The sequence below is a fragment of the Stomoxys calcitrans genome, chromosome 5 (genome assembly GCF_963082655.1).
Source record: "Stomoxys calcitrans chromosome 5, idStoCalc2.1, whole genome shotgun sequence".
Classification (NCBI taxonomy): Eukaryota; Metazoa; Arthropoda; class Insecta; order Diptera; family Muscidae; genus Stomoxys; species Stomoxys calcitrans.
In genome coordinates, this window is record NC_081556.1 from 85,624,989 (window position 1) to 85,650,799 (window position 25,811).

Sequence of the window (25,811 nt, forward strand, 5' to 3'; positions counted from 1 at the left end):
CCTGTTTTTTATTTGGGGGGGGGGGTGTTTTGGGGAAGGGGTGGATCCCCAGAAACTCTCAAATGCCTTTCATTTGAGTCCCATATTGCCATAGTCGGTAAATATGTCCGATTTAGGGGTGTTTTGGGGGTTGGGTGGTGTTGTGGGGTCGGGTTGGCCCCATAGACACTTCTCCTAAATATTGATATAAGATTTGTGCTTTACTCCCAAAGACCTTTCATTTGAGCCCCATGTGGCTGTGGTCGTTAATGTGTCGCCTTTGGGGGATGTTTTTGGTGAGAGGCGGGCCCCCAAACACTTGATCCCATTTTTGAATATCAGATTCGAATTCTACATTCAAAGACCTTTTATTTAAGCCCCATGTTCCCATGGTCAGTAAATAGGTCCAGGTTGGGGAGTTTTTTGGGGAAGGGGTGGACCCCCAGAAACATAGTCCCACATTTGGATATCAGATTCGTATTCTACTCGCAAATACCTTTCATTTGAATCCCATATTGCCATGGCCGGTAAATTTGTCCGATTTTGGGGTGTTTTGGGGTCTTGGGGTGATCCCCCTAACAGTTGGTCCGACAATTGGATATAAGATACGTTTTCTTATCCTAAATACCTTTCATTTGGGTCCCATTTTGTTGTGATGATTGGTGTAAATATATGTTTGATAGGTTTTTGGGTGGGGCACCCACCTGGGTACCGCACCCGAAATTTGGATACCAAATTTTTATTTTTAGGGTACTATATGAGAGTACACAAAATTTCGCTTAAATCGCACTACCCATCTCCGATATCTGGCGTTTCTGAAAATTAGGTTAAGGGGGAGAGTCCGCGCCCCCTTCAGATATTAAAAAATGTAGTACCCTATTTTCACCACAGAGTCATTATGCACCATCTGTGAAAATTTCAAGAAAATCGATTCAGCCGTTTCTGAGTCTATAAGGAGCACACAAACATACAAACAAACAAACAAATGCATTTTTATATATAAGAAGATTAGTGTTTACTTTTGTTCTCTTTTATTCTGGTTGTTCAAATGATGGGTGATTTCAAAATACATTCGGCCAATATACGAGGGTTGAGGGCGAATTTTTTTGCAGTGCATGCACATATTCATTTTCACCGTCCCAACATTCTAGCTCTTTGTGAGACCCAGATGCGTGAGGATTCAGATCCACAGGATTTTCAAATCCTTGGGTACCACACTCTTTCTCTTTTTATTTCGCACAGAGGCCTCGTGGTATATGTACGTAATGACGTAGTGTTCCAAAGACGACAACACCTGGACTCACAGGATCCTGAATTGAACTCCCTTTGGGTTAAACTCGGGATTGGATCACATATGCTGCAATTCGGATTTTTATATAGAAGTCCAAGTCCAAACTCGTCAAAGCCATGAACGGCTTTGACGCCCTTTCTGATTCCATTACAAATATTTTGGAGGATTTTCCGGGCAGTGAAATCGTTGTCGCTGGGGATTTCAATGTCCACAACTCCTCCTGGCTTTCCCATTCGGGTCAAACGACTCCTGAGGGCCAATATGTTGAGCTGTTCGTTGCTCAATGCTCAATGGTTTGGCGCAACTAGTGAACGAACCGATACATATCGCATGTGTCCAAGGGCACCAAAATAATACTCTTGATCTTTTTTTAACTTCACACCCTGAAAAGTATGAAGTTAATACTCTTGCACCTCTTGGTAACTCCGATCACTGCATTGTTTCAGCATCTTTTTCGTATTCTGCTCTTCGTACTGCTTCCTCCCCAGTCCCGGAGCGGTCAATATTTTTATACGAAAAAGCACGTTGGGCTGAGCTCAATGGATTCTTTCAGCATTTCAATTGGAAACTATGTTTAGTAGATGACGATATAAATGCTACTGCTGAAATGATTGAGAAGATAATTTTAGATATAACGGCTAAATCAGACGACAAAAGTTGGTTTAACCAGACATGCAGTGATGCTGTCAGATCGAAAGAGGTTGCCTTCAGGAACTGGCGCTTGGATAAAAATGCCAATACTGAACTGCTTCGCAAACAGGCAAGCTATTCGTGTGCCAATGTGCTTAGGCGCGAAAAATCTCTTTACGAACAGCGTCTGCGTACTAAGGTTCTTGCTTCTACACGAGGAAGTAAAAGCTTTTGATCGTTCGTGAAAAGAGTAAAGGGTAGTTCTTCATCTATTCCAACTCTTGTTAAGAACGATCAAACGTTCACAAACCCGGTTCATAAGGCTAACCTGTTGGCTGATATATTACCAGGGAATTCTTCAATTCTTCTTCATAGCAATCAACCACTCCCCTCAATCGAAAATGTATCTGGCATCGTGGAGTTAAAAGGGTTCTTGATAATCTAGACGTAAATAAATACCCGGATTGCATATCAACACTTGTCTTACGCAAGTGTTCTTGGACGCTTGCTCGTCCATTACGCAACCTTTTCAATCTTGCCTACCGTGCGGGAATCTTCCCGGCGCGTTGGAAGGTTGCGAACGTTCCGCCAATACCCAAGAAGGGTGAGGCAAGCAACCCTGTGAATTATCGGCCAATTGCGATATGCTCCGCTCTCTCCGAGGTCATGGAGAGCATGGTTAATCGCCATCTTGTGAGGTATTTAGAGTCTAATGGCCTTCTTAGCGACCAACCGTATGGGTTCCGCAGAAATCGCACTACGGGTGACCTCATGGCACTTCTGTCGGAACGTTGGAGTAGCTCAATCCACCAGGTTGGTGATTTTAAGGTTGTGGCTCTGGATATCTACTTAATACAGTTGTTGGAAGTCATAACAAAACATCTTATGCAATATTTCAGCCAAACATGGACCGATATGGCCCATTTACAATCCCAACCGACCTACACTAATAAGAAGTATTTGTGCAAAATTTCAAACGGCTAGCTTTACTCCTTCGGAAGTTAGTGTGCTTTCAACAGACAGATGGACGGACGGACGGACGGACATGGCTAGATCGACATAAAATGTCCCGACGATCAGAAATATATATACTTTATGGGGTCTCAGACGAATATTTCGAGTAGTTACAAACATAATGACGAAATTAGTATACCCCCATCCTATGGTGGAGGGTTTAATTATGCCCTTCAACTAGATTTATTTTGTATAAATTTTTAGCAGAATCGATGATGTTGGGTTTCCAAAAATAGCGAGCATATTGCGTATGATTTTCTATGTTACTGAGATATCATCAAAGCAAATCTGATAGATCCGCTATATGGCAAATGTTCACACTTTGTCAGATATGGAGAAAAAGAGAACATCTTCCTGTAAAAATCCAAAGCATTACCTTGAATCACATATTTCATGCGATGACTACATCTTTTGTATCTGGTCAAAGCACATAAATTCATAATTTAGCATACGCATATTTTTTTGGAATTGTTTATCTTTTTCTGGAAATTATTGTTTTCCTTGTGGAATAGTGAGGGTATCTATAAAATGTTGCCATCTGGCTAACATACAGTTGCGGAATTAAAAATTAATTTTAATGTTTATTTATCTTTATCTAATTTCAGGTGGATGAGTTACGCACATCATTCGATAGGAATTTCATACAACCGAAGGTAAGTTGTGTGATATCCAGATACCAAAATTATGAAATTTACCAGATTAGATTTTAATGTGAACTTTGTTACCATTAATAATTTAGTAGTTTGTCCATGGGTGGTATGCATGGTTGGTGAAAATGCTTTCGAAGATTATACCAAAATTAATACACATTTAAATAAAATGTAATTAAATGTAAATATTGGATAATTTGGCTTGTTGCAAAAGCTACACAAAGTTGTGTGAACTTTGCTGAGTCCACATATATGAATGAAAAATTATTATTTATTTGCTTTTATAAATTCAATTAAATGCTAGTTATCAAAAGGGAGAACAGAGGAAATTCTAGTTGTGTGCAATCAATCAAAATTTAATAATTCTTAATCTATTCAATTAAGCGTTGTACTTAAAGCAAGCAAAAACAAGCAAAAAGGCATTAAGTTCGGCCGGATACGAATTTTGGATACCCACCACCTTGAGCATATATGTAAATCTCCTTTCGCCACAATCAGTTGAATATTGGATAACTTAAGCACCCAAATTCGGCGCGGACATTGAGTGGTCTAATAAATACAAGTCACTGTTCAATTTTGTGGAGCAAAATATTGGTCTTTTGTACGGATACGCGAGGTGTTTTCCCTGTTCTTGAACCTCTCTCTCTCTTGCTTCCTCAGACATTGTGGTTGCTGGGGACTTCAACTCTAACGTTTTACAGGACACGGGCTTGATGTTTGAAATGTCTTCCTTGGGGCTTTTGCCTGTCAATTCAACAATTCCCACGCATTTTTCCGCATCCTCCAGCACTCTTCTCGATCTATACTTTGTTAGTGACACTTCTAAAGTCCTCCTATACGACCAACTGTCAGCCTCGTGTTTTTCGAACCATGACTTGATCTTTTTATGTTATGAATTTGAGCTCACCAAGACTAGGGGAGCTTATTCATGTAGAGATTTTGCCAGTCTCGACCATGATTTTTTGCTTTCGAGTGCTGTGCTCATCGACAGGTATCTGATATTTCGTATGGAAACTATCGATGAACAAACTGACTTTCTACAGAGGAATATCCGTGACCTACAGTAACTTACGGTTCCACTCAAGACTAGAAAGTGACCTCCAGATCGACACCGTGGTTCTCCCGGGATATTCGTTCGGCTATTCACGAGAGGAATACAGGGTGGCTGATGAATATTGCTACAATGATGAATATTGCTACATTTTTTTTTCGGTGTATGGAATACATTTTTCTTTTATTCATGTTAAATTAAATTATTAAATTAATTATTAAATTATTATTAATTAAATTAATTAATTAATTAATTAAATTAATTATTAAATTATTATTATTAAATAGAAAAAAAGTTATTACATTTTTTTTTGGTAGCGGCTTTCATCAGCCACCCTGTATGTCGCATAGCAGGAGGAGGCGTTTCAGGATGCCTGAGTTACATGATGCCTTTCGCTCAGCAAGAGACCACGTCAATAAGTAGATTAAGAAAGATTACTATTATAGACGCTTTACTTCTGCAATAGGCTACAAGAGAACGTGGAAGGTTATTCGAGACATAGGAGTTGGGAAGGTACTAACAGATGTTCAACAAACTTGGACATCAATGGGCTTAATGATGGCTTTTGTTAATGTCCCACAGATCCCAGTTGATCCCAATTTCTATGGCTTCAATGTCTCCCCCTCTCTCAATGACGACTCTGGTTTTGGCTTCAGCTGTATTGCTCCCGCCGATGTCCTTGAGTGTGTCGCGACTGTAAAGTCTTGCACTGTCGGATCTGATGGCATTGATCTTAGATTTGTAAGACTCTTGCTCCCCCTTATTATTCCTCATGTAACCTATGTTTTCAATAGGATTTTGACCACGAGTTACTTTCCATTAGCGTGGAAACATGCCAAGGTCATCCCACTGCCTAAGAATTCCAAGGAATATAGACCAATTGGCATTCTTTGTTACTTGTCAAAGGTCTGCGAAATTGTTGTAATTGCTCTCTTTGTTATATGTGAGACAGTCCGGGGTTCGATCTAACCATAGCTGCGTAACTGCCTTGGCAGAGGTCACTGAGAGGATCAGGGTCAATTTGGAGAATGACAAGATAAATTTCCTTGTTCTTTTTGACCATTCTAAGGCATTTGACACTGTGGATCATTCCTTGGTATGTGATAAGATGAGACATCTTTACAATTTTTCTTCTACGTCCGTTTGTCTTATTTTGTCGTACCTGTCACACCGCACCCAGTCCGTCAGTTATAAGTCTTCTTTATCGGCACCTCTGCTAGTTTTAAAAGGTGTTCCACAGGGAACGACTTGGCGAGTCAATTGTCTTATTGTGAGGTACATATGTACGCTGCCGATGTACAAATATATATCGGCAGTCCGAGGGATGAGATTGCTGAAAACATACGTCTGCTTAATCATGATCTGTCAAGAGTCAGCACGTGGGAGAAAGCCAATGGCCTGTGTCCCACCCTGTAAAGTCCAAGTGAGTGGTTATCAGAAACAGGCTGTCTCGTTTTTCATTAACGACTCTAGATTGGAAATCGTTCCTCATGCAAAGAACTTGGGCGTTGTTATTAACAGCACTCTGACTTGGAGTAATCATATCGACTCTGTCGTTGGTCAGGGATATTCAAAATTGCGTGCTCTCTGGGCCACTCAGTCGGTTACTCCGCTGCGGGTTAGGTCTCTATTGGCAAAGACTTATTTTGTTCCTGGCATTCTCTACGGCTGTGAGTTGTTTGCTAATTGCGACTCGGTAAGTAGACGTAAGCTAAACACCTTTTTTAATAGCGTTACTCGTTATGTATTTGGCTTGAGACGGGGCGACTCCATCTCCGAATACTCGTTATCCCTGTATGGCGTCTCCTTACAGCACTTGTTGTACCTGAGATCGCTTACTTTCCAGCATAAACTGACTTACACGCAGGCACCACAATATCTGTATGGATTTATTGACTTCGCCAGATCTTTTCGAGGTAAAAAAATCATTCCCAAAATGTATCGGAGGCTTGTTTCTGAATGGCATATGTTCATATTCGCTGTACGTCTCTGGAACTCAATTGGAAGATCGGTCTATATGACATCTATATCTATATAGTGTGATCTGACCCATAATTGGGGCAGATGTCGGGAGGCTTAAAACAACTCACGTTTTCAAATTTCAGCGAAATCGGTGGACTTCAGACCCTTTATCGGGAGATCGGTCTATATGGCAGCTATATCTGGATATAGTCCGATCTGAACCATACTTAGGTCAGATGTTGGTAGGCCTAAAACTACTCACTCTCTTAAATTTCAGTGAAATCGGTTAAAAATTAAAGCTTTTATGCGCTTCAGACCCTTTATGGGCAGATCGGTCTATATGGCAGCTATATCTTAATATAGTCCGATCTGAACCATATTTAGGTCGGATGTTAAAAAGTCTTAACATACTCACTGTTTCAAATTTCAGCGAAATCGGTTGAAAAATAAAGCTTTTATGGTCTTCAGACCCTTTATCGGCAGATCGGTCTATAAGGCAGCTATATCTAAATATAGTCCGATCTAAACCATATTTACGTCAGATGTCGGGAGTCTTCAGATAACCCACTGTTTAAAATTTCAGCGAAATCGGGTAATACATAAAGCTTTTTGGGGTATCAGACCGATCTCCCGGGTCTATGGGGCAGCTCTATCTGAATATGGATCATGTAACACGGATGGATCAAAGTTAGAGGACAGAGAGTGTCTGGGGGTTTACATTGAAAACCCAGGGACTGAGATCTGTTTTAGACCGCCTGACCATAATACGGTCCTGCAGGCGGAGATTCGGGCGATCACGGAATGCGTGAAGTGGTGTGTTGTTAACGCAAGGACGTCGAGTGTGAACATCTTTACTGACAGTAAAATTGTTATAAAGGCAATAACAACCAGGACGGTAAGGTTACGAACAGTCTTGCAGTGTAAGAAGGAGATTAACGCCTTCTCTGAGGATGGGAAAATCCGCATCGTTTGAGTGCCGGCCTATAACAGAGTAAGGGGAAATGAAAGGGCAGACGATTTGGCGGTGAAGGCCAGAGGACTGCAGTCTATAAACTTGGTTAACCCGAAGCCTTTCGGGTCGACGCAGTCCGAGTTAAGGGAGTGGGCGACGAATGCGCATGCAACATTGTTGAGCAGCGAAACGTTCGGTAGGACGGCGAAAATCCTATGGGATGATCCGGATCGTGAGAGGACGAGGCTATTACTGAAAGGAAGCAAGAAGGAGGTCAGTATAGCTATTGGTATCATAACGGGACACATAGGACTACGAGCTCACTTATGTAAAATCGGTGCGGCAAGTGATAGCATGTGTAGGTAGGGCATGCGTCTGTCCGTCCGTCCGTCCGTCCGTCCTTCGTCCGTCCGTCTGTCTGTCGAAAGCACTCTAACTTCCGAAGGAGTAAAGCTAGCCGCTTGAAATTTTGCACAAATACTTCTTATTAGTGTAGGTCGGTTGGTATTGTTAATGGGCCATATCGGTCCATGTTTTGATATAGCTGCCATATAAACCAATCTTGGGTCTTGACTTCTTGAGCCTCTAGAGTGCGCAATTCCTATCCGATTGGAATGAAATTTTGCACGACGTGTTTTGTTATGATATCCAACAACTGTGCGAAGTATGGTTCAAATCGGTCCATAACCTGATATAGCTGTCATATAAACCGATCTTGGGTCCTGACTTCTTGAGCCTCTAGAGGGCGCAATTCTTATCCGATTTGAATAAATTTTGGCACGACGTGTTTTGTTATGATATCCAACAACTGTGCCAAGTATGGTTCAAATCGGTCCATAACCTGATGTAGCTGTCATATAAACCGATCTTGGGTCTTGACTTCTTGAGCCTCTAGAGGGCGCAATTCTTATCCGATTTGAATGAATTTTGGCACTACGTATTTTGTTATGATATTCAACAACTGTGCCAAGTATGGCTCAAATCGGTCCATAACCTGATATAGCTGCCATATAAACCGATCATGGGTCCTGGCTTCTTGAGCCTCTAGTGTGCGCAATTCTTATCCGATTTGAATGCAATTTCGCACGACGTGTTTTGTTATGATATCCAATAGCTGTGCCAAGTATGGTTCAAATCGGTTTATAACCTGATATAGCTGTCATATAAACCGATCTGGGATCTTGACTTCTTGAGCCTGTAGAGGTCGCAATTATTATCCGATTTGCCTGAAATTTTGTACGACGGATTCTCTCATGACTATCAACATACGTGTTTGTTATGGTCTGAATCGGTCTATAGCCCGATACAGCTCCCATAAAAATCGATCTCTCTCTATTTTTCTTTTTGTGCCCCCAAAGGGCGCAATTCTTGTTCGAATTGGCTGACACAGGTCTCCAACATACAATATAATTTAATTGTGGTCCAAACCGGACCATTTCTTGATATCGCTCTAATAGCAGAGCAAATCTTTTCTTATATCCTGTTTTGCCTAAGAAGAGATGCCGCGAAAAGAACTCGACAAATGCGATCCATTGTGGAGGGTATATAAGATTAATATCTGCACCCTCTTTTCAACCTAACCTAACCTAGTTGAATTTTTAAATTCGTAATCAAATGTTTAACATGGCTGTTTCTTTCTGCCACACAATCATTCCATTGTCCATGCTTCATTAAAAAATTTTTTTTACCAAACTCTGTCTGCAAAGAGTTTTGCTGTTGCTGCTGCAAAAGGTCTAGTTCACAAAAATTTGCTTAAAATCTCGACCACACTGCTAATGTGAAACAAACAAAGGCAAATGGCAAATAAAAGCAACCATTGCTCTATGAATGGACAGAAAAGAAAAAACTAGGCCATCCCCACCCACTTTCTAAGGTCCTTTGTACAAGAATCCTAATTTTTAAGGCAAGTATAAAAATGTGGCCAAAAGGTTGTGGGCTACTCTTCTCATTTAGGTCATTAGTTTCTTGCCTAGTGGAGCCTAGTTTAGAATGAAAAGAAAGAAGATTAGCCCAAAATGCCTCCATCCCCAAGTTGAAAGAGTAGTGTACTCAAAATTTGAAAACGAAGTCTAGAATGCTTTGTGTGTTGTGGGACTACTCAATGTTATTGTCATCGCCAAAGTGTTCCACTTCATTGGCGTCCACTGATGACATCATTCGTATGCCTCCGGGCATGGCACAAATGTTTTATATCTCTCATTAAATGCGAGGAGTACATTGCCATTTTTTTTAACAGAATCTCCTTTGAGCAAAAATAAACACTTGAATGTTTGGTTATTGTCAATGGGGGTGTTTATAAAAATAAACTTTGGGCCACAGAATGCTCATGCTGCACGTAACTCATACTACTGCCCTTTAACCCCCTCGCTTCAAGTGAGACCCATTGGGGGGCCACTTCATCCCCAGTTGGCCTGCTTTCTTTAATTTCATCATGGCAAATCCCTGCTCCACCAGAACCTCTATGCCATTAACTTCAAAGTAAAGTGGAATCTGCTGCTTTTGTTTATCTGCTTTGCTTGCTTGCAGAGCTCATTGATCGAATAAATCAGCTTTTCTGTTTGTTTGTTTTTTTGGAGGGAGTTTTTCTTTTTTTGCTTTTGTTTTGCGGTATCCTCACTTCCTGGCGGTTAATCGAAATGGGTAGGGGCATGTGAAGTGGTTGTTGGGTGGGTGGGTGGGTTTGCTGGTACAAACACTCATATCCGAGTGCTTTAAATTCATTTTCAAAGTGTCGTTTTTTTGGCATAATGTTGTCAACATATGTTCTCAAGCATGGCAGAACGCACTTCAGTTTTACAGCGACCGATTTCCTGGTTTGTTTTGCCTGCCTCCGGCTCTTACACGTGGCACTTTGTCGGCCAACGCCAAAAGGGGTTATTCTGCCCCATCCCCCAAAAAGCTGAAGTTTTCCCCACTTCCTCTTCATGCTGGAGTGATGATTGAGTGGTGCTTACACATTTTCCCTAAACGCTGGAAGTCAAGCGCAGCAATAAATAAGTTAGGGAAGGCGGAAACCTTTTCCCATTCAATGGTGGTTCGCATGCCGACCACTTTGCTCTCGCTTTGAGTGGCTTGCATACATTTTCCAGCTGGCTAAGGATAGCAGCAATTTAAAATTCTGTGTAGCTACTTTTACAGTGTGTTAATCTTAATGAGTTACCGGGAAATTCTACTACTGACCTGTTGTTTATTTTGATAAATCTCTGAAACTTAGGATTTCAGTCAGGGCGACTTAGAGCAAACTTGTTTCTCAATGATGTTAGAATACATAGTGGAATTTTATATCCAATACCATAGGTTGGGAGGTATTTGAAAGTTCGAAATATCGAACAGGCTCCTTTTGCGCCTCCTGCAAGTGTAGAAAGGGTGGAAGAAAAAATGGACAGTGACGGCAGGCTGCTCAGGAGCAGAGGGTTGACTGGCATGGTTGCTATGACTGAATAGATTGGATAGGTTACACAATATTATACCCAGTCAATTCTCACCCATTGTGTCGAAGAAGCCCATTTCTCCTGGTCCGGGAAATTTTTCCTATTCATACTTCTTCTGAAATCGCCAGAACAACTTGGGGAGCATTCCAAGATTGTATCGGGGTAACGGCCTCCTCTCCTTGCTTTTGAAGGTGCTGTGGAGGATAATCGATACCAGTTTTCGGGACGACTAAAACGATGACACATCCCCCCGCTAGTAAGATCATATTATGAAGAATTGTCCCACATGATTCGATCTAGCGGAACTAGTATCAGGAACGTAGCACTCGTAAAATACCTGGGAGTGAGTGTTTCAGAGAGGTGAGCATGACCGGAGTAGCCGGAATGGTCAAGCGGATTTTAAGAGGTGATCTGGTCTTGGTCGTTATGTGTTTTTATACTCTCCACCATAGGATGGGGGTGAACTAATTTCGTCATTCGAAACATCAGAAATATTGATCAGAGATATATATTCTTGATCGTCTTGACCTTCATAGTCGATTTAGCCATGTCCGTCCGTGCGTCTATCTGTCCGTCTGTCTGTCAAAAGCACGCTAACTTTCGAAGGTGTAAAGCTAGGTGCTTGAAATTTTGCATAAATACTTCTTATTAGTGCGGAGACCACCGAAGCGCAGAGGTTAGCATGTCCGCATATGATGCTGAACGCCTGGGTTCAAATCCTGGCGAGACCATCAGAAACAAGTAAGAACGTGCTAAGTTCGGCCGGACCGAATCTTATTTAGCCTCCACCATGGATGCCATCTGTCGAGTTCTTTGCGCAGTATCTTTTTTTATGCAAACAAAGAATAATGAATAAGGACGGAGGAGGAGCTATATCATGTCATAGTCCGATGCGGGGCTCAAAAAGCAAATTCGGGAGATCGGTTTATATGGAAGCTGTATCTAGCTTTAGATCGATTCAGACCATATTGCACACGTATGTTGAAGGGCATGGCAAAAGCCATTGTACAAAATTTGTGCCAAATCGGATGAGAATTGCGCTCTCCAGAAACTCAAGAAGTCAAGATCCCAGATCGGTTTATATGGCAGCTATATCAGGTTATGGACCGATTTGGACTATACTATGCACAAATATTGGAAGTTATATCAAAACACCACGTGTCAAATCGGACGAGAATTACGCCCTCTAGAGGCTCAAAATATCAAGACCAAAGATCGGTTTATATGGCAGCTATATCAGGCTATGAGCCGATTTGGACCATACTATGCACAAATATTGGAAGTGATATCAAAACACCAAGTGCAAAATTTCAGTCAAATCGGACGAGAATTGCGCCCTCTAGAGGCTCAAAATGTCAAGACGCAAGATCGGTTTATATGGCAGCTATATCAGGTTATGAGCCAATTTGAACCATACTTAGCACAATTGTTGGAAGTGGTATCAAAACAATACGTGCATAATTTCAGTCAAATCGGACGAGAATTACTCCCACTAGAGACTCAAGAAGCCGAGCCCCAAGATCGGTTTATATGGCAGCTATATCAAGACATGGACCGATTTAGACCATACTTCGCTCAAATATTGGAAGTGATATCAGATCACTATATACAAAATTTCAGTCAACTCGAACGAGAATTGCGCCCTCTAGATGCTCAAGAAGTCAAGACCCAAGATCGTTTTATATGGCAGCTATATCGAAACATGGACCGATTTGGCCCATTTACAACCCCAACCGACCTACCCTAATAAGAAGAATTTGTGCAAAATTTCAAGCGGCTAGCTTTACTCCTTCAAAAGTTAGCGTGCTTTCGACAGATAGACGGACGGACGGCCTTGGATAGTTCGACTTAAAGTGTCACGTCGGTCAAGAATATATATACTTTATGGGGTCTAAGACGCATATTTCGAGGTGTTACAAAGAGAATGACGAAATTAGTTTACCCCTATCCTATGGTGGAGGGTATACAATTTGTCAACGGTGGTATTTTCCTCTTAATGCTGGCGATATTTTTGAGGTACTATGCCATGTAAAACTTCTATCTCGAAAAAGGTGTCGCACTGCGGCACGCCGTTCGGACTCGGCTATAAAATGGAGGTCCCTTATCATTGAGCTTAAACATGAATCGGACTGAACTCATTGATATGTGAGAAGTTTGCCAATGTTCCTTAGATGAATGTTCATGGCCAAAATTTGCAATTTTACTTCTTATTAGTGCAGGTCGGTTGGGATTGTAAATGGGCCGAAATGGTCTGTGTTTTGGTTTACCTGCCATATAAACCGATATCGGATGTGGACTTCTTGAGGGCGCAATTATTATCGAATTTGGCTGAAATTATGCATCAAGTGTTTTATTTTGACATCCAACAACTCTGGCAAGTATGGTCCAAATCGGTTCATAACCTCGTAAAGCTCCCATATATAGACAGATCTCGGATCTTAAATTCTTGAGCCGCTAGAGGGCACAATTATTATCCGATTTGACTGAATTTTGCACGATATTGTTTGTTTTGACCATATACAACTGTGCCAAGCATGGTCTAAATCAATTCACAACCTGGTATAGCCGATCTCGAATCTTGACTTCTTGAGCCTCTAGAAGGCGCAATTATTATTCGATTTGGCAGAAATTTTGCATGCAATGTTTTGGTTTGGCCATCAAGTGTGGCCCAAATCTGTCCATAACCTGATATAGCTCCCATATAAACAGGTCTCCCAATTTTATTTTTTGAGCTACTATAGGGCGTAATTCTTATCCGATTTGGCTGAAACGTTGCACAATGAATTCTACTTTGGATTCTCCATTTGCCAAACCAAGTACGACCCCAATCGGTTCTTAACTTGTTATAGCTGAAATAGCATAACAATCCTGTCGGCCAATGAACTTGACAAATGCGATCTATGGTGGAGGGTATATAAAATTTGGCCCGGCCGAACTAAACCACCTATTCTTAGTTTTTTGTTGCTTGCACAATTTGTGAAGGAAGCACCACCATTGTTATTGTCGTTGTGGCAGTGTGTTGTGTTGTGTCTTTCGTCAACTAGGTTCTGTTGAATATCCAGGTCCAGGATTTATGCGACTAAGGTTTGGTGTGTCCAGAGCGATCTGGGTCTGGGTTGAGTGGGTCTGCCTGGGCAGTTAAACAGGTCACGTGTGTCGTGTTATCACAAATTGCAGTGTCATGTGAAGAGAATTTCTAAGAGCTGTCAAATGTGACACCAATTATTTTGGGACAATTAATGGTCGGAATCGTTACATTAGCTCATTACCCACCTCATGCGTATATGTAGTGAACAACGTGGCTGAAGATTTGGTGGCAGATCTCTTGCATCGAAATATGCTTCAGATTCGTTGAGGTAGACGTTTAACCTATCGCAAATGTCAACAATGGGTGGTTGGCCAGATGCCATTGTCGTACAATCGTTCGTATATAATACGATCTCAATGCCGTCTAGAGGGTATAAACTAAAGGATAGGTAGAGGTTACACAGTGCCGGAGATAATATTACGCCCATATTACAGGGCAACTACGTGTTTTACTTTATGGTGTTTCAATTTTTTATCTTCAATTTTCAGAAACGACTGGCCACCGCACAAATAATTCGCGACCCAGCGTTTAGTCCTGACTGGAGTGACGTGTTGGCGATGTCTTCAAATAGTATGGTATGGCTGACCGTGTCGAATGCTTTCGATAGCTCCAGTGCCATGAGGACAGTCTCATGACATGGCCTGGGCTGATTGAAGCCAAGCGGTGATGGCATGTCATGCAGTTTTTGTTCTATGCATCTATGCAGTCTTCGAAATCCATGCTCTTGCCAGGCGGATGGAAATTCTCCAACGAGGCTCGAGAGGAATAGTCTTGCGAGAGTAAAGGAGCTCAGTCTGTACGTCTCTCCCATTCTCAGGTCCTCTTCAGGCTTCATCAGTATCACCCTGTCCATCTTCCAGACATCGGGTAAAGAATGTTCAAAGACAGGTTTAGGAAAGTTGCATGATATTGGACTCCAAGTAGATTCGTAACTTTGTTCACAATAAATTGTGATGGCTGTCCATCGGCTCGGAAACCGCAGATACGACAAATGGCTACCCTTCTAGCCTTGTCACACTTAGAATGCTCAATAAACTGACGGTTGAACAACCTGGCGCATCTCTTCGGATCAGTCACAGTTACGTCGCCCAAAGTGACATAAGTGTCATCCCTTTTTAGGGGTTCGAGAGCGACTTACCAGTAACCACAGCTTACCTACACCGGTACCGGTTTGTTTTCTGATCCAGCACGCTGATTCGAGAGGTTAGTGGGGTCCGTGCAACGACTCCCATCACGCTCGTCTGCGTGCACCACAGCTTACCTACATCGGTACCGGTTTATTTTCAAAACTCGATGATTAGGGGGTTAGTAGGGTCCGTGCAAAGACCCTCACCATGCTCGTATGCGAGTGCCGCTGTTTGCGCCGACGAATTAGGCCGCACGTGACGTATTCGATCGGCTGCTATAAAGTGTGCCGCTGCTACGTTAATGATGTCTCTAAATTTTCTCACAGCGGCGATTAGAGTACTCTCTGAAGCCGATCTTTTTCAGATTGATAAACGTCCGGCGGTCAGGGGTTATGAAGTCGGGTGGTCGATCGATGATGAGTATTATGGGGATGTTCTATGATCCCAAAGTAATGATTTGGGTATATATATAGATATAGATTCTACGCTTTGTTGCAAATGGCACCTTGAGGTGATTTTAAGGAGCTGTATATTGTTGGACAATGTGTCGACTGGGGTATCCGAGCCACTCCTTGCCCAAGGACAACAGGCCAATTAGTCTCAGGCCATCCAAGACTACTTGACACATACTATAGAGATCTTCAGGATCCTTCATTGGTATGCAGCTATAAATATGCTTACACTAAGGTTAGGTTGGCTGACATGTGTCCTTTATTGGGTGGTTGACTGCATCGGAAAGGAATTTGGGTATAAGAGACTACCCTCCTTTTTTGGTGAAGTGGGTTGATACTATGCTGAAAAATATGGTAATCAACGCATCACTAGCATAGGTCCTGTCGAGGAAGATTGTGGCAAAAGATCAGGCCATCCATTGTCTAAAAAGCTACCTGACATATAAATTAGAGACCTTCTATGCTACACCGCCAGGAATTTACTACTTTACTACTGATGAACTGGGTTTTTACAATGTTGATAGGTAGGTAATCAACGCATTACTAGCAGTGGTCTTAATTAGAAAGATTGTGACAAAAAGAACTCCGTAAAAAGAAGTTTTATCTCCTCAAGTCCTTTGAAGAAGAGAGAGTAAAGATCATTGCCGACGTGGATGACGTCTTCACCATGGTAGGATTCGCTTTCTCTCTACCATGACGCATTTTGGGGGGAAGGAATTATCTGAATGTGCGAAGGCCAATAGGCTCGTCATAAAGATTAGACTGATGGATTGTCAGAACATTTCTCCTAAATAGGGTTAACCTGCCGTTCTCTCCGTAGGCCATGTAGTGGAGAAGGAATGTCGTGAAAAGGGTCGGAATGGGACTGGAAGCGCTCTACCCCTGTCGCAACTCGTTCGGAGAGTTTTGAGGTTCAGGCCGCGGACGGTCCACTGGATTTTTGAGGCAATATCTCGGGCGAGTTTCTAGTACATAAATTTCCCATGAGCATTCCATTAAGGAACAGGAGATACTTCTCTCATTCGAATGAGCGGAGTCCAAGCGGCGTGCCGCATAGCGTCAATACTTGGTAGAGAAGTTTTAACATGGGAGCATACCTCAAAAATATACTAAGGAAACAAACGTTGAATTTTTTTTTATGTTCACGCTGAAATTTGTAACCCGGCGTTCGGCGTCATAGGAGGACACGCTAGCATCTGCGCTAAAGTCAACTATGGATATTTGGTATAGCACCACAATTTTCACAGCATAATCGAGAAGGCAAAGGGTTCGCGATGGGCTGATCGCCGAAGCAAGCAGGAGCGCCCCAAAAGAGAGATATTGAATGCTATGGTCCTGTACGTGTGGTGTGCGAAGGTCGCCCTTAGACTAAAAGAATCGGAAATCTGGCGTTCTTTTGTTCTGATGTAGGTTGACGAAACATCATGCTATATGTGGCGTTAAGGATTATGTAATGGGGATGTACTTCTTGGTTGATCAGCTGGATATCGTTTTTTCGGCAGCATGAAGGCTCTGGCGTCGGGTCATGTGTGATCGAGATGCTTAGACCTTCTACGTACGTTGGGGAAGTCTATCAGACCATCAAGGATTGGCGGTGGCCGACGAGTTAGACAGAAAAGGATTGCTCATGAGCGCAGATTGTGCTACTCAGGGACGTAGCCAGGTGGAAGGAGAGACTATTGGTCTCTTTCGTACCTTAATTTCCTCCAGGCAAATATCCCTCTTATCATTATGGGCTACTGTAGCAAACTGAAGTGATTGACCTATTCGAGTTGATGCTTTCCCTCTTAGTTTCCTTTGTTCCTGGCTTGTGCTTTGATATCGCCTTCCCATCTACTTACATTTTACTGCCCTTCACCGTACTATGGTGGATCTCTATCTGAATTCTCGGGATTTTTCTTCTTTCGTCCCTAATCTTGGGCAAATACAATGAATCCTTTAGAAGCTGTTAAAAGCCGAGCCCTTCCTGTTAATTAATTATAAAAAAAAATTCTCTTTGGCCTAATAATAGTCCACACTCTGCGTCCTAGGAAAAAAATTTAGCTCTTTGGTCGTTTTACAGGCAGCATGCAGTTTATTTCCTAGTCATTAGTTCACCTAAATACACATAAAACCGATTTGTAAAGTACATAACAATTATCTATTGTTAACCATTTTGCCAAAGAAAAGTTTCAAGAGGAAAAGGGAAAGACAAAAACGGTGATTAATAAACTGTGGCAGAGACTATTGATTTACCTTAAACTTGAGTAGCAGCCAGCTGCTACTTCAAGTTTCCGGGTTGATGGCCGGTCTACCTCGAAGCATAATCCTTAAATTCAAGTTTGTTAATATGTTTAGGCAAAAGAGATATACACTGAACAAAATTTTACATTTGTAAAAGAAGACAATTAAGAAACAATCGTTCACAGAAATTAAATTTCGTATTAATTAACCAAAAGTTAATTTTTGAAAGAATTATGGAATTAACACTTTTATAAGACAAAAATGCATTTGTTGCTGGATTTTTGTTAGAGTGTAAGGATGAAAAGTTTAGAAAATACCACAGTCAATGTATGCATTCATTTAAACCCTTCCTACCTCATTAAGCTTCTTAAGGTTTGGTCATGACAGCAGCGGCGTATAGAGCAGAGTGTATATTCATTGGAGATTACATCATTTTCTAACTGCAACACAGTCCCTCTTATTGGCCCTTTTATGTGGAATATGGGTTGTTTGGTTGTGCAGTTTTGCTTGGCTTCTCCTAACTTCAGGGCGATGACGATGACATGCGACAACGTTCTAGTATGTCACTTTGGGTAGAATAATCAAGTGGAACTAATGCATCCTTGCGTGGTTGTTGTGGCTCCAGCTATACCAACCAACAACAGCAAGTTGATGCTTGTGACATTCATATCTTCCCTTAAACAATTGAGCTTGGGGATTTTTATTTTCTTTTTTTTCTTGGCGACTTGATGGTTCAACGCTTCAGTGGTTTTGGTGTTAGTCGCTGCGTTAGCTGACATAGCAGACACCAAAGACAAGAACATGCATAGTGGTTGGAAATGCATTTGAAATTAAACAAGTAAAAGCGTGCAAAGTTCGGCCGGGCCGAATCTTATATACCCTCCACCATGGATCGCATTTGTCGAGTTCTTTTTCCGACATCTCTTCTTAGGCAAAAAAAGGATAAAAGAAAAGATTTGCTCTGCTATTAGAGTGATATCAAGATATGGTCCGGTTCGGACCACAATTGAATTATATGTTGGGGATCTGTGTAAAATGTCAGCCAATTCGAGACCCAAGTTCCTACCGTTGAACCCATCCAGATCGCTTTAAAAAGCCCAGTAATTTTCGAATATTCACATCCGCCAAATCAGACATGTTCTCAAAGAAATGAGAACCTTAAGTGCAACTCCTTCTGACTGCTGGTGTGGGACAAACCCACAGAAGGTGTTCTACAGTCTCTTCTTTTTCGATGTCCTCACAACTTCTGCAAATGTCGCTACTGGCAACCTTCAGTCTGTCAGCATGTTTTCCGATTAGATAGTGACCTGTCATGACGGACACAAAGACTGAGATGTTTGTTCTGGCCAGTGACAGCAAAGCAGTAGACCTCTTCAAGACTAGATTAGGTCACATAGTTTTGGAATGCTCACAGCCCCTCTTTGTGACCTTCTATTATTCGTTCTCCTTCGGGCCTGGTCCTGAACACTTAGCTAACATGTTGCCAGAGGCATACCCACAGATGCCAGTATCCCTGGAATGTGTAGGGTAGTTCCTAGTCTTGCAAGCTCGTCCGTTTTATTGTAAAGGGTGATTTTTTTGAGGTTAGGATTTTCATGCATTAGTATTTGACAGATCACGTGGGATTTCAGACATGGTGTCAAAGAGAAAGATGCTCAGTATGCTTTGACATTTCATCATGAATAGACTTACTAACGAGCAACGCTTGCAAATCATTGAATTTTATTACCAAAATCAGTGTTCGGTTCGAAATGTGTTCATTCACCGTAACGTTGCGTCCAACAGCATCTTTAAAAAAATACGGTCCAATGATTCCACCAGCGTACAAACCACACCAAACAGTGCATTTTTCGGGATGCATGGGCAGTTCTTGAACGGCTTCTGGTTGCTCTTCACTCCAAATGCGGCAATTTTGCTTATTTACGTAGCCATTCAACCAGAAATGAGCCTCATCGCTGAACGGTGAATGAACACATTTCGAACCGAACACTGATTTTGGTAATAAAATTCAATGATTTGCAAGCGTTGCTCGTTAGTAAGTCTATTCATGATGAAATGTCAAAGCATACTGAGCATCTTTCTCTTTGACACCATGTCTGAAATCCCACGTGATCTGTCAAATACTAATGCATGAAAATCCTAACCTCAAAAAAATCACCCTTTACAATTCCCTGGGATATCTCTGTGGCCTGGCACCCAGAACAGGTGAATTTTGAACTGTTCAGCCATCTCGTTGAGAGATTTGCGCGAGTCGAGGGCGGTTTTTGTATTCAGAAATACGTTCTCCAGGGATTTAAAGGCTGTCTGGCTGTCTGAGAAGATATTGATGTCAATCGTCGTTATGACATTATATCTTAGCCATTCCCCCACTTTCGGTTACCAATTCTTTAAAAGTTTTAATGTTGTTACCAACTTTTTGTTTATATTTACCACTGTGGTATTTATTTACAAACCAACACACTTTGTTACACACATGCGATATGTATCCATTCACGTTCTCTCTTCATGACTTTGTTTTATAATAATTTTGCTCTCTAATGCTCCCCACCGCCTTGCATATACTCTTTATCTCATTCAGCCTGTTTTCCACTACCCCGCCAGTCATTTCACGAACACTCTTCGCATAATTGTGAATGCCCTTTTTATTATCTGTTATCATCGCCAACAACAGGCACTAACAACAACAACAACAATTGCATCGAGCTCCGCCATGGCATAACCTTAGAGTTTACAAACACACACACACACACTGTAACCCCACAACTAATGGGTTGGGGGTTGATTGTTAGAGCTGTTGTTTTGCTAAAGCCACCAGGCATGCATGCATATATGTACATGCATGTATGGCCCCCATAAAAAATTGTTGTTGTGTGATGTGGTGAAAAGCAAAAGGAAAGGTGCCGCCAGCCAATGACTCTGTGTTACTGTCGTCATCGTTGCCTTCGACGCCGCCGCTACTGACCTAATTTTGAAAAGAATCGTTGTTGTTTTGCTAGTCTTTATTTCTTGCTGCAGTGGTGTTACACCCCCCCCCCCCCATTGCTGCTCTTGCACTTTCATCAACAGTTGTTGTAGTGAGCGTGAGTGAATCTATATGTTGTTATGTTGTTGTTTTCATTGAAATTATTATTGTTCTCTTCGGTAAAGTATCTTCGTTTAAGCGAAATTGTTTGCTCTATGAAGTTGTTGTTGCTGTCATTGAAGTATTTTGTTTTTGGCATTATCTCCCTCACCAGTCCAGTCCACTCCGCTCCACTCCACTCAACTTCTTCCTTATTTTTTTAGAAAACAGCACCTTTCCAGTCGTTTACGTATCTCTTTCAAAGCCATATGTCTGTGGGTGTGAGTGTGGGTGATTGCAGGGGAATGTGTGGTACACTGGCATGTCTGGATGATTGTCGTTGCAATTGTTGTAATAGCTGTAATGTTGTAAAGCTAACTTGTGTTGTTATTATTATGTTGTTGCCATTATTGTTGTTGTTGTCGTACACATTATTAAGTGGCATTTGGTTGTTAACAAAGATCCATGCTGTTTTGTCTTGTGTTGTCGACATGGGCACTTACAACACTGTCGTCTTGATGTCCATGTAACTTTCCTTCTCCCTTTGCTGGGGATTTGGATGGTATGTATGTACATACATACATACATATATAACTCTGACAACATTGTAAATTTTTTATGGGTAGAAAATAGCAAATAGTGTCGTAACTGAAAGTTAAAGCAATACTATTTTCACATTTGCTTCATTCGAATAAATGCTATTTTTATTGGTTTAACAATAATACATAGAGGCATTGAGTTGGTGTTAAATTCCGGTATAATAGACGATTCGAATATATCAGAAAGCCAAGTGAAGAAATGTTGCAACGCCCTCCCTACATACCACGCCATCTTGAGCTGGTGCAAGTCTAGTATTATATCAGGTTTCATTAAATCAGAAATCCGGGTGTAGGCATAGGGAGTCTTCAAATGTCTGGTAGTCCTCCCCACATGTCTTATACACCGGGCCCCCTCAATCTTGTGTCGTTAAAATGCCGAAGGTCATACTTATTTCCTTCCTGCTCTCTCTTTATAAAAAGTACTAAAATTTCAAGGTCCGGTATTGATTTTTACCGACGCGTTGCTCGATTCTGTATCTTCTGGAGTAGGATAGTCAATGGACTGACACTGTATACTCCGATGTTCTTACGGAAATGTCTGGACCTCCTGCAGTTTGTGATAATGCAGGCTGATGTCAAGGCCCATACAAATTAAGTGCTTTCGGGGATCAACGCACAATTGGAATGTATCGTTGTGCCCTAAAAAAGATTGGTGAGATCTGGCAAAGCGCTAGACTAGAAGGAATATATATCTCTTCTCTACCAATGGCACACGCTTGGATACCAAGGATTACCTCAGATCCTTAATCCATAGTTGAGAGGCTTAGGGATTGTAATTCCAATCTTTCAACCACTGAATGTTGAGACTGAAGAGTTAGGGAATCAGAAAACCACTCAGAAGTTGTTGCGGAACACTTGACTAGGCCATCGGCTAATCAATACACCCTTTAAGAGGTTCGAAAAATAAAAGGCTCGTAGCTCTCAGGTTTATTGAGAGGCTTGGTGCAAAAAAACTCTAAGCGATAAAGAGAGGGGCTACCATAAGTGGGCTTGGAGATTTGCTGCATAGGCTAGCCCAAAAGTCTACACTTGTAGATTCGGAAACGGCACCGCAGTCACCCAAAAGGCTGCGGTCATCTAGAGGGCGTCCTATGCCCAAAAAAACTACAGGTCGCCAGGGACAGCTTGGTCATGGTTGTTCTCGACAAGGGTGGAGAGCAGGTTTGCATACCTAGGAACAATTGGAGTTAAATAGAGACTGGAAGTATCCTTGCCACGGTCGAAACAGGAGGGGAAGACGTCGAGTCGGACCCACCCACATACCCTGTGTGGGTGGGACATCCAGTTGGGTTGGGCTCAAGGTGTGGGCCAGCTGGGAAGGACGGAATTAAAAAGGGTTTTCGACAGCAGCAGATAGTGGAGCATGTAAGGAGGAATCGTCGACAATGCCAGTGTCCGGCGTCCAGCCTTTCTCATCATGACAAAATCGAACGAATCTTGTGAGGATGGACTCCTGGAGGACTCAGAAGACGAGGCTAACGCAACAGTGGCGGAAATTCTGAATCCTAACTATGGTCTGGTTTCTGCAGATAAATCTCCACTATTGTAAGGCCGCTTTGGCGGCACTAAAGGTCCTTGAAATAAATAAGTCTCATTACTGGCGGGCTTCCCTATACATGGCACACGATTCAGAGATGCCGCCTTCAAACCGTAAGTTGCTGGTTGAAACCGCTTGTGTAGGGAAGAAGAGCCACATTGTAGGAAGTGATGCTTATGCACATCACCAGATATGAAGAAGTTCGGAAGTCAACGAAAGTGGTGAGCTACTTATCGAACTCAAAAGGTTTTTCGACAGCAGCACCTAGTGAAGCATCTATGGAGGAATCGTCCACGCCGCAAGTGTCTAGTGTCCTGATGAAGAGTGATTCCACTGCTTCCTCAACTGCCCCTGGATGCGTAAGAAAACTCATCATGACAAGATCGTACAAGTCTTGTGAGGATGGACTCCTGGCGGACTCAGAAGACGATGCTAACACAACAGTGTTGGACATTTTATATCCTGAGTATGGTCCGGTTTCCACAGATAAATCTTCACCATTGTTAGGCCGCTTCGGCGGCACAAATGGTCCTTCAGATGGCAGGTGGATTTGACGTGTTTTTTTGTCCAGGAGCATTGGGGGTGAGGAAGTATCATACGTGGACTACGAATTCCGGGATTTAAACTACTCAAGTGTAGAGAGAATGGGAGACACAGAGCCTGTATTCTTGCAAAGAATAGTCTAAATATTTTTCTTCTTCCGTCGCTAAGCACTGAAGACTCAGTAGTAGCCAGCCTTGAAATAAATAAGTTTCATTATTGGCTAGCTTCTCTATGTATGGCACACGATTCAGAGATGTCGCCTTCAAACCTTAAGTTGCTGGTTGTTGTTGTTGTAGCCACATTTTCATGTGGAGTGGCGATTCTCGTCAAGTTCCTCAAGGTGAGCAAGCTTAGGACCGATTGCCTTGGGAACACGGTGGTCATTATTTGAAGGCGTCAATAATTCGCCCTGTCATGTCGAGCATCATAGGCACTCAGTATTTGTGCAAGAGCTGGAGCCGTCCGGCCTCTCACTGAAACTGTCCGCTCGAAATCCCCGATTGTCCGCTACTGCCGTTGCAGCTACTCCGCATGGAGCATTCCACTATCCGCAACCTGTGGAGGCGCCCTGCAGCTCACAGCTAAGCTTCCCGTGAAATCATTGAACACCACACAGGTTGGACCACATTGTTCCAGCCTGTGTGGTGCTCACAGTTATACGGTGCAGGGTTAAGTTGCTGGTTGAAGCCGACTGTGCAGGGATATGGGGAAGTTCGGATGCCAACGAAAGTGGCGAACTGCCTATCGAATATATTATAAGTTGCAATCTAGCGATTTGCAATAAAGGGGATAAACCGACCTTTATTCCCAGAAACAGGAAGGAGGTACCAGATATTACCTTTGTGTCGGAGGATATAAGTGGAAGAATATGCGACTGGAAAGTGTTGGATAACCACAGCTTATTTGATCATCGTTATATTAGTTTCAGCCTTGGAGAAAATACTGCAGAATTGGTCCCTCGGCTATACAGAAGAAATGCGTATTGGTATTTATTTCGGTACACATTCTTCACGAATAACTCTTCTAGACCAGAAAAGGAAGTGGAAACTGCGTAGGATATATACATTATGGTCAAGCGGATCACCAAAGCCCTGAATGTCTAGCTAGTGTCAACATGTCGTAGTGCCAAGCCAAGGGGCAAACAGCGACGAAGGAAGGGCTTCAGAAGGAAGGAAGGACGAAGGAAGGGCTTCAGAAAACTCTTCAACAGAGCGAAAGCCTAAAGGGCACCACACAGTTGTGACGTCTATAACGGTTAGCTAAGAAAGTACAAGGGCGAGCTAAAAGAGGGTCAGAACAAGTCCTGTGTGAAATTCTGCAGCTTCGTTGGGGGCACATCTGAGGCCTCTACGCTAAGGAAGATCCTCGAGACCTCGAGATGGTGGGATATACACAGAAGAGAATGTATGGACAATGTCTAGTGAGGAAACACTAGAACTACCCGATGGTACACATTTCCCGGGAAACTCCCCAACGGACAACGTGGCGACAAAAGAGGGTTGTCACCGGTATGTATTCGTCGCAGGTTATTGGGGAAATTGTGTCTGAGTCGAAAATTCTTTGGGCGATAAGAAGTTTCGACTCCTTTAAGTAGCCAGGACCTGATGATGTATCACGGGTTGAATTACAAGCCGTGTCTGATAGTCCTTGGTGTACGGAGATATAATCTGCTTGTATGTGCATATCGTATATACCTGTGAGATGGAGGGACAATAAGATCACTTTCATTTCAAAAGCAGGAGAACGGTACCATACAAAGCTAAAGATTTTCGTCATTAGTCCTTTATGCTGAAGGCCCTTGAGAGTTTGATAGAAATATATCTTAGAGCAAAAATCCCTGTAGATCAACTGTTTCGTCAACAACATATAGAAGGGGCAAGTCCACTAAAACAGCCCTTCACGACCTAATCGGCTACATAGAGGGTATACACAATGGTAGCATATCTTGACATTGAAGGTGCTTTCAATAAGGTAAAACCGACGTCAATCATGAAGGAGGTTCAGTTTCTAGGCATCAAACCTAGATGAATTACAGCAGGCTTGGAATCTGTGGATCTTAAAAGATGGGTCAGCAGAGGAACACCTGGAGATCGCCTGTCGCGGCAGCAGTATGCATATAGTAAAGGCAAGTCCACCGAAACAGCCTTTCACGACCTAGTCGGCTACATAGAGCGTTCTCTCGCTGTTAAAGAATACACAATGGTAGCATTTATGGACATTG

General features: G+C 42.3%; 1 protein-coding gene across 1 annotated transcript in view; it reads left to right on the forward strand.

Annotated features, from left to right (window-relative positions):
* Positions 1 to 3,519: 3,519 nt before the first annotated feature.
* Positions 3,520 to 25,811, forward strand: part of LOC106086400 (uncharacterized) — a gene marked incomplete in the record, with an annotated part of 361,383 nt that continues 339,091 nt past the window's right edge. The window contains 1 exon segment of the mRNA XM_059368796.1: positions 3,520 to 3,567.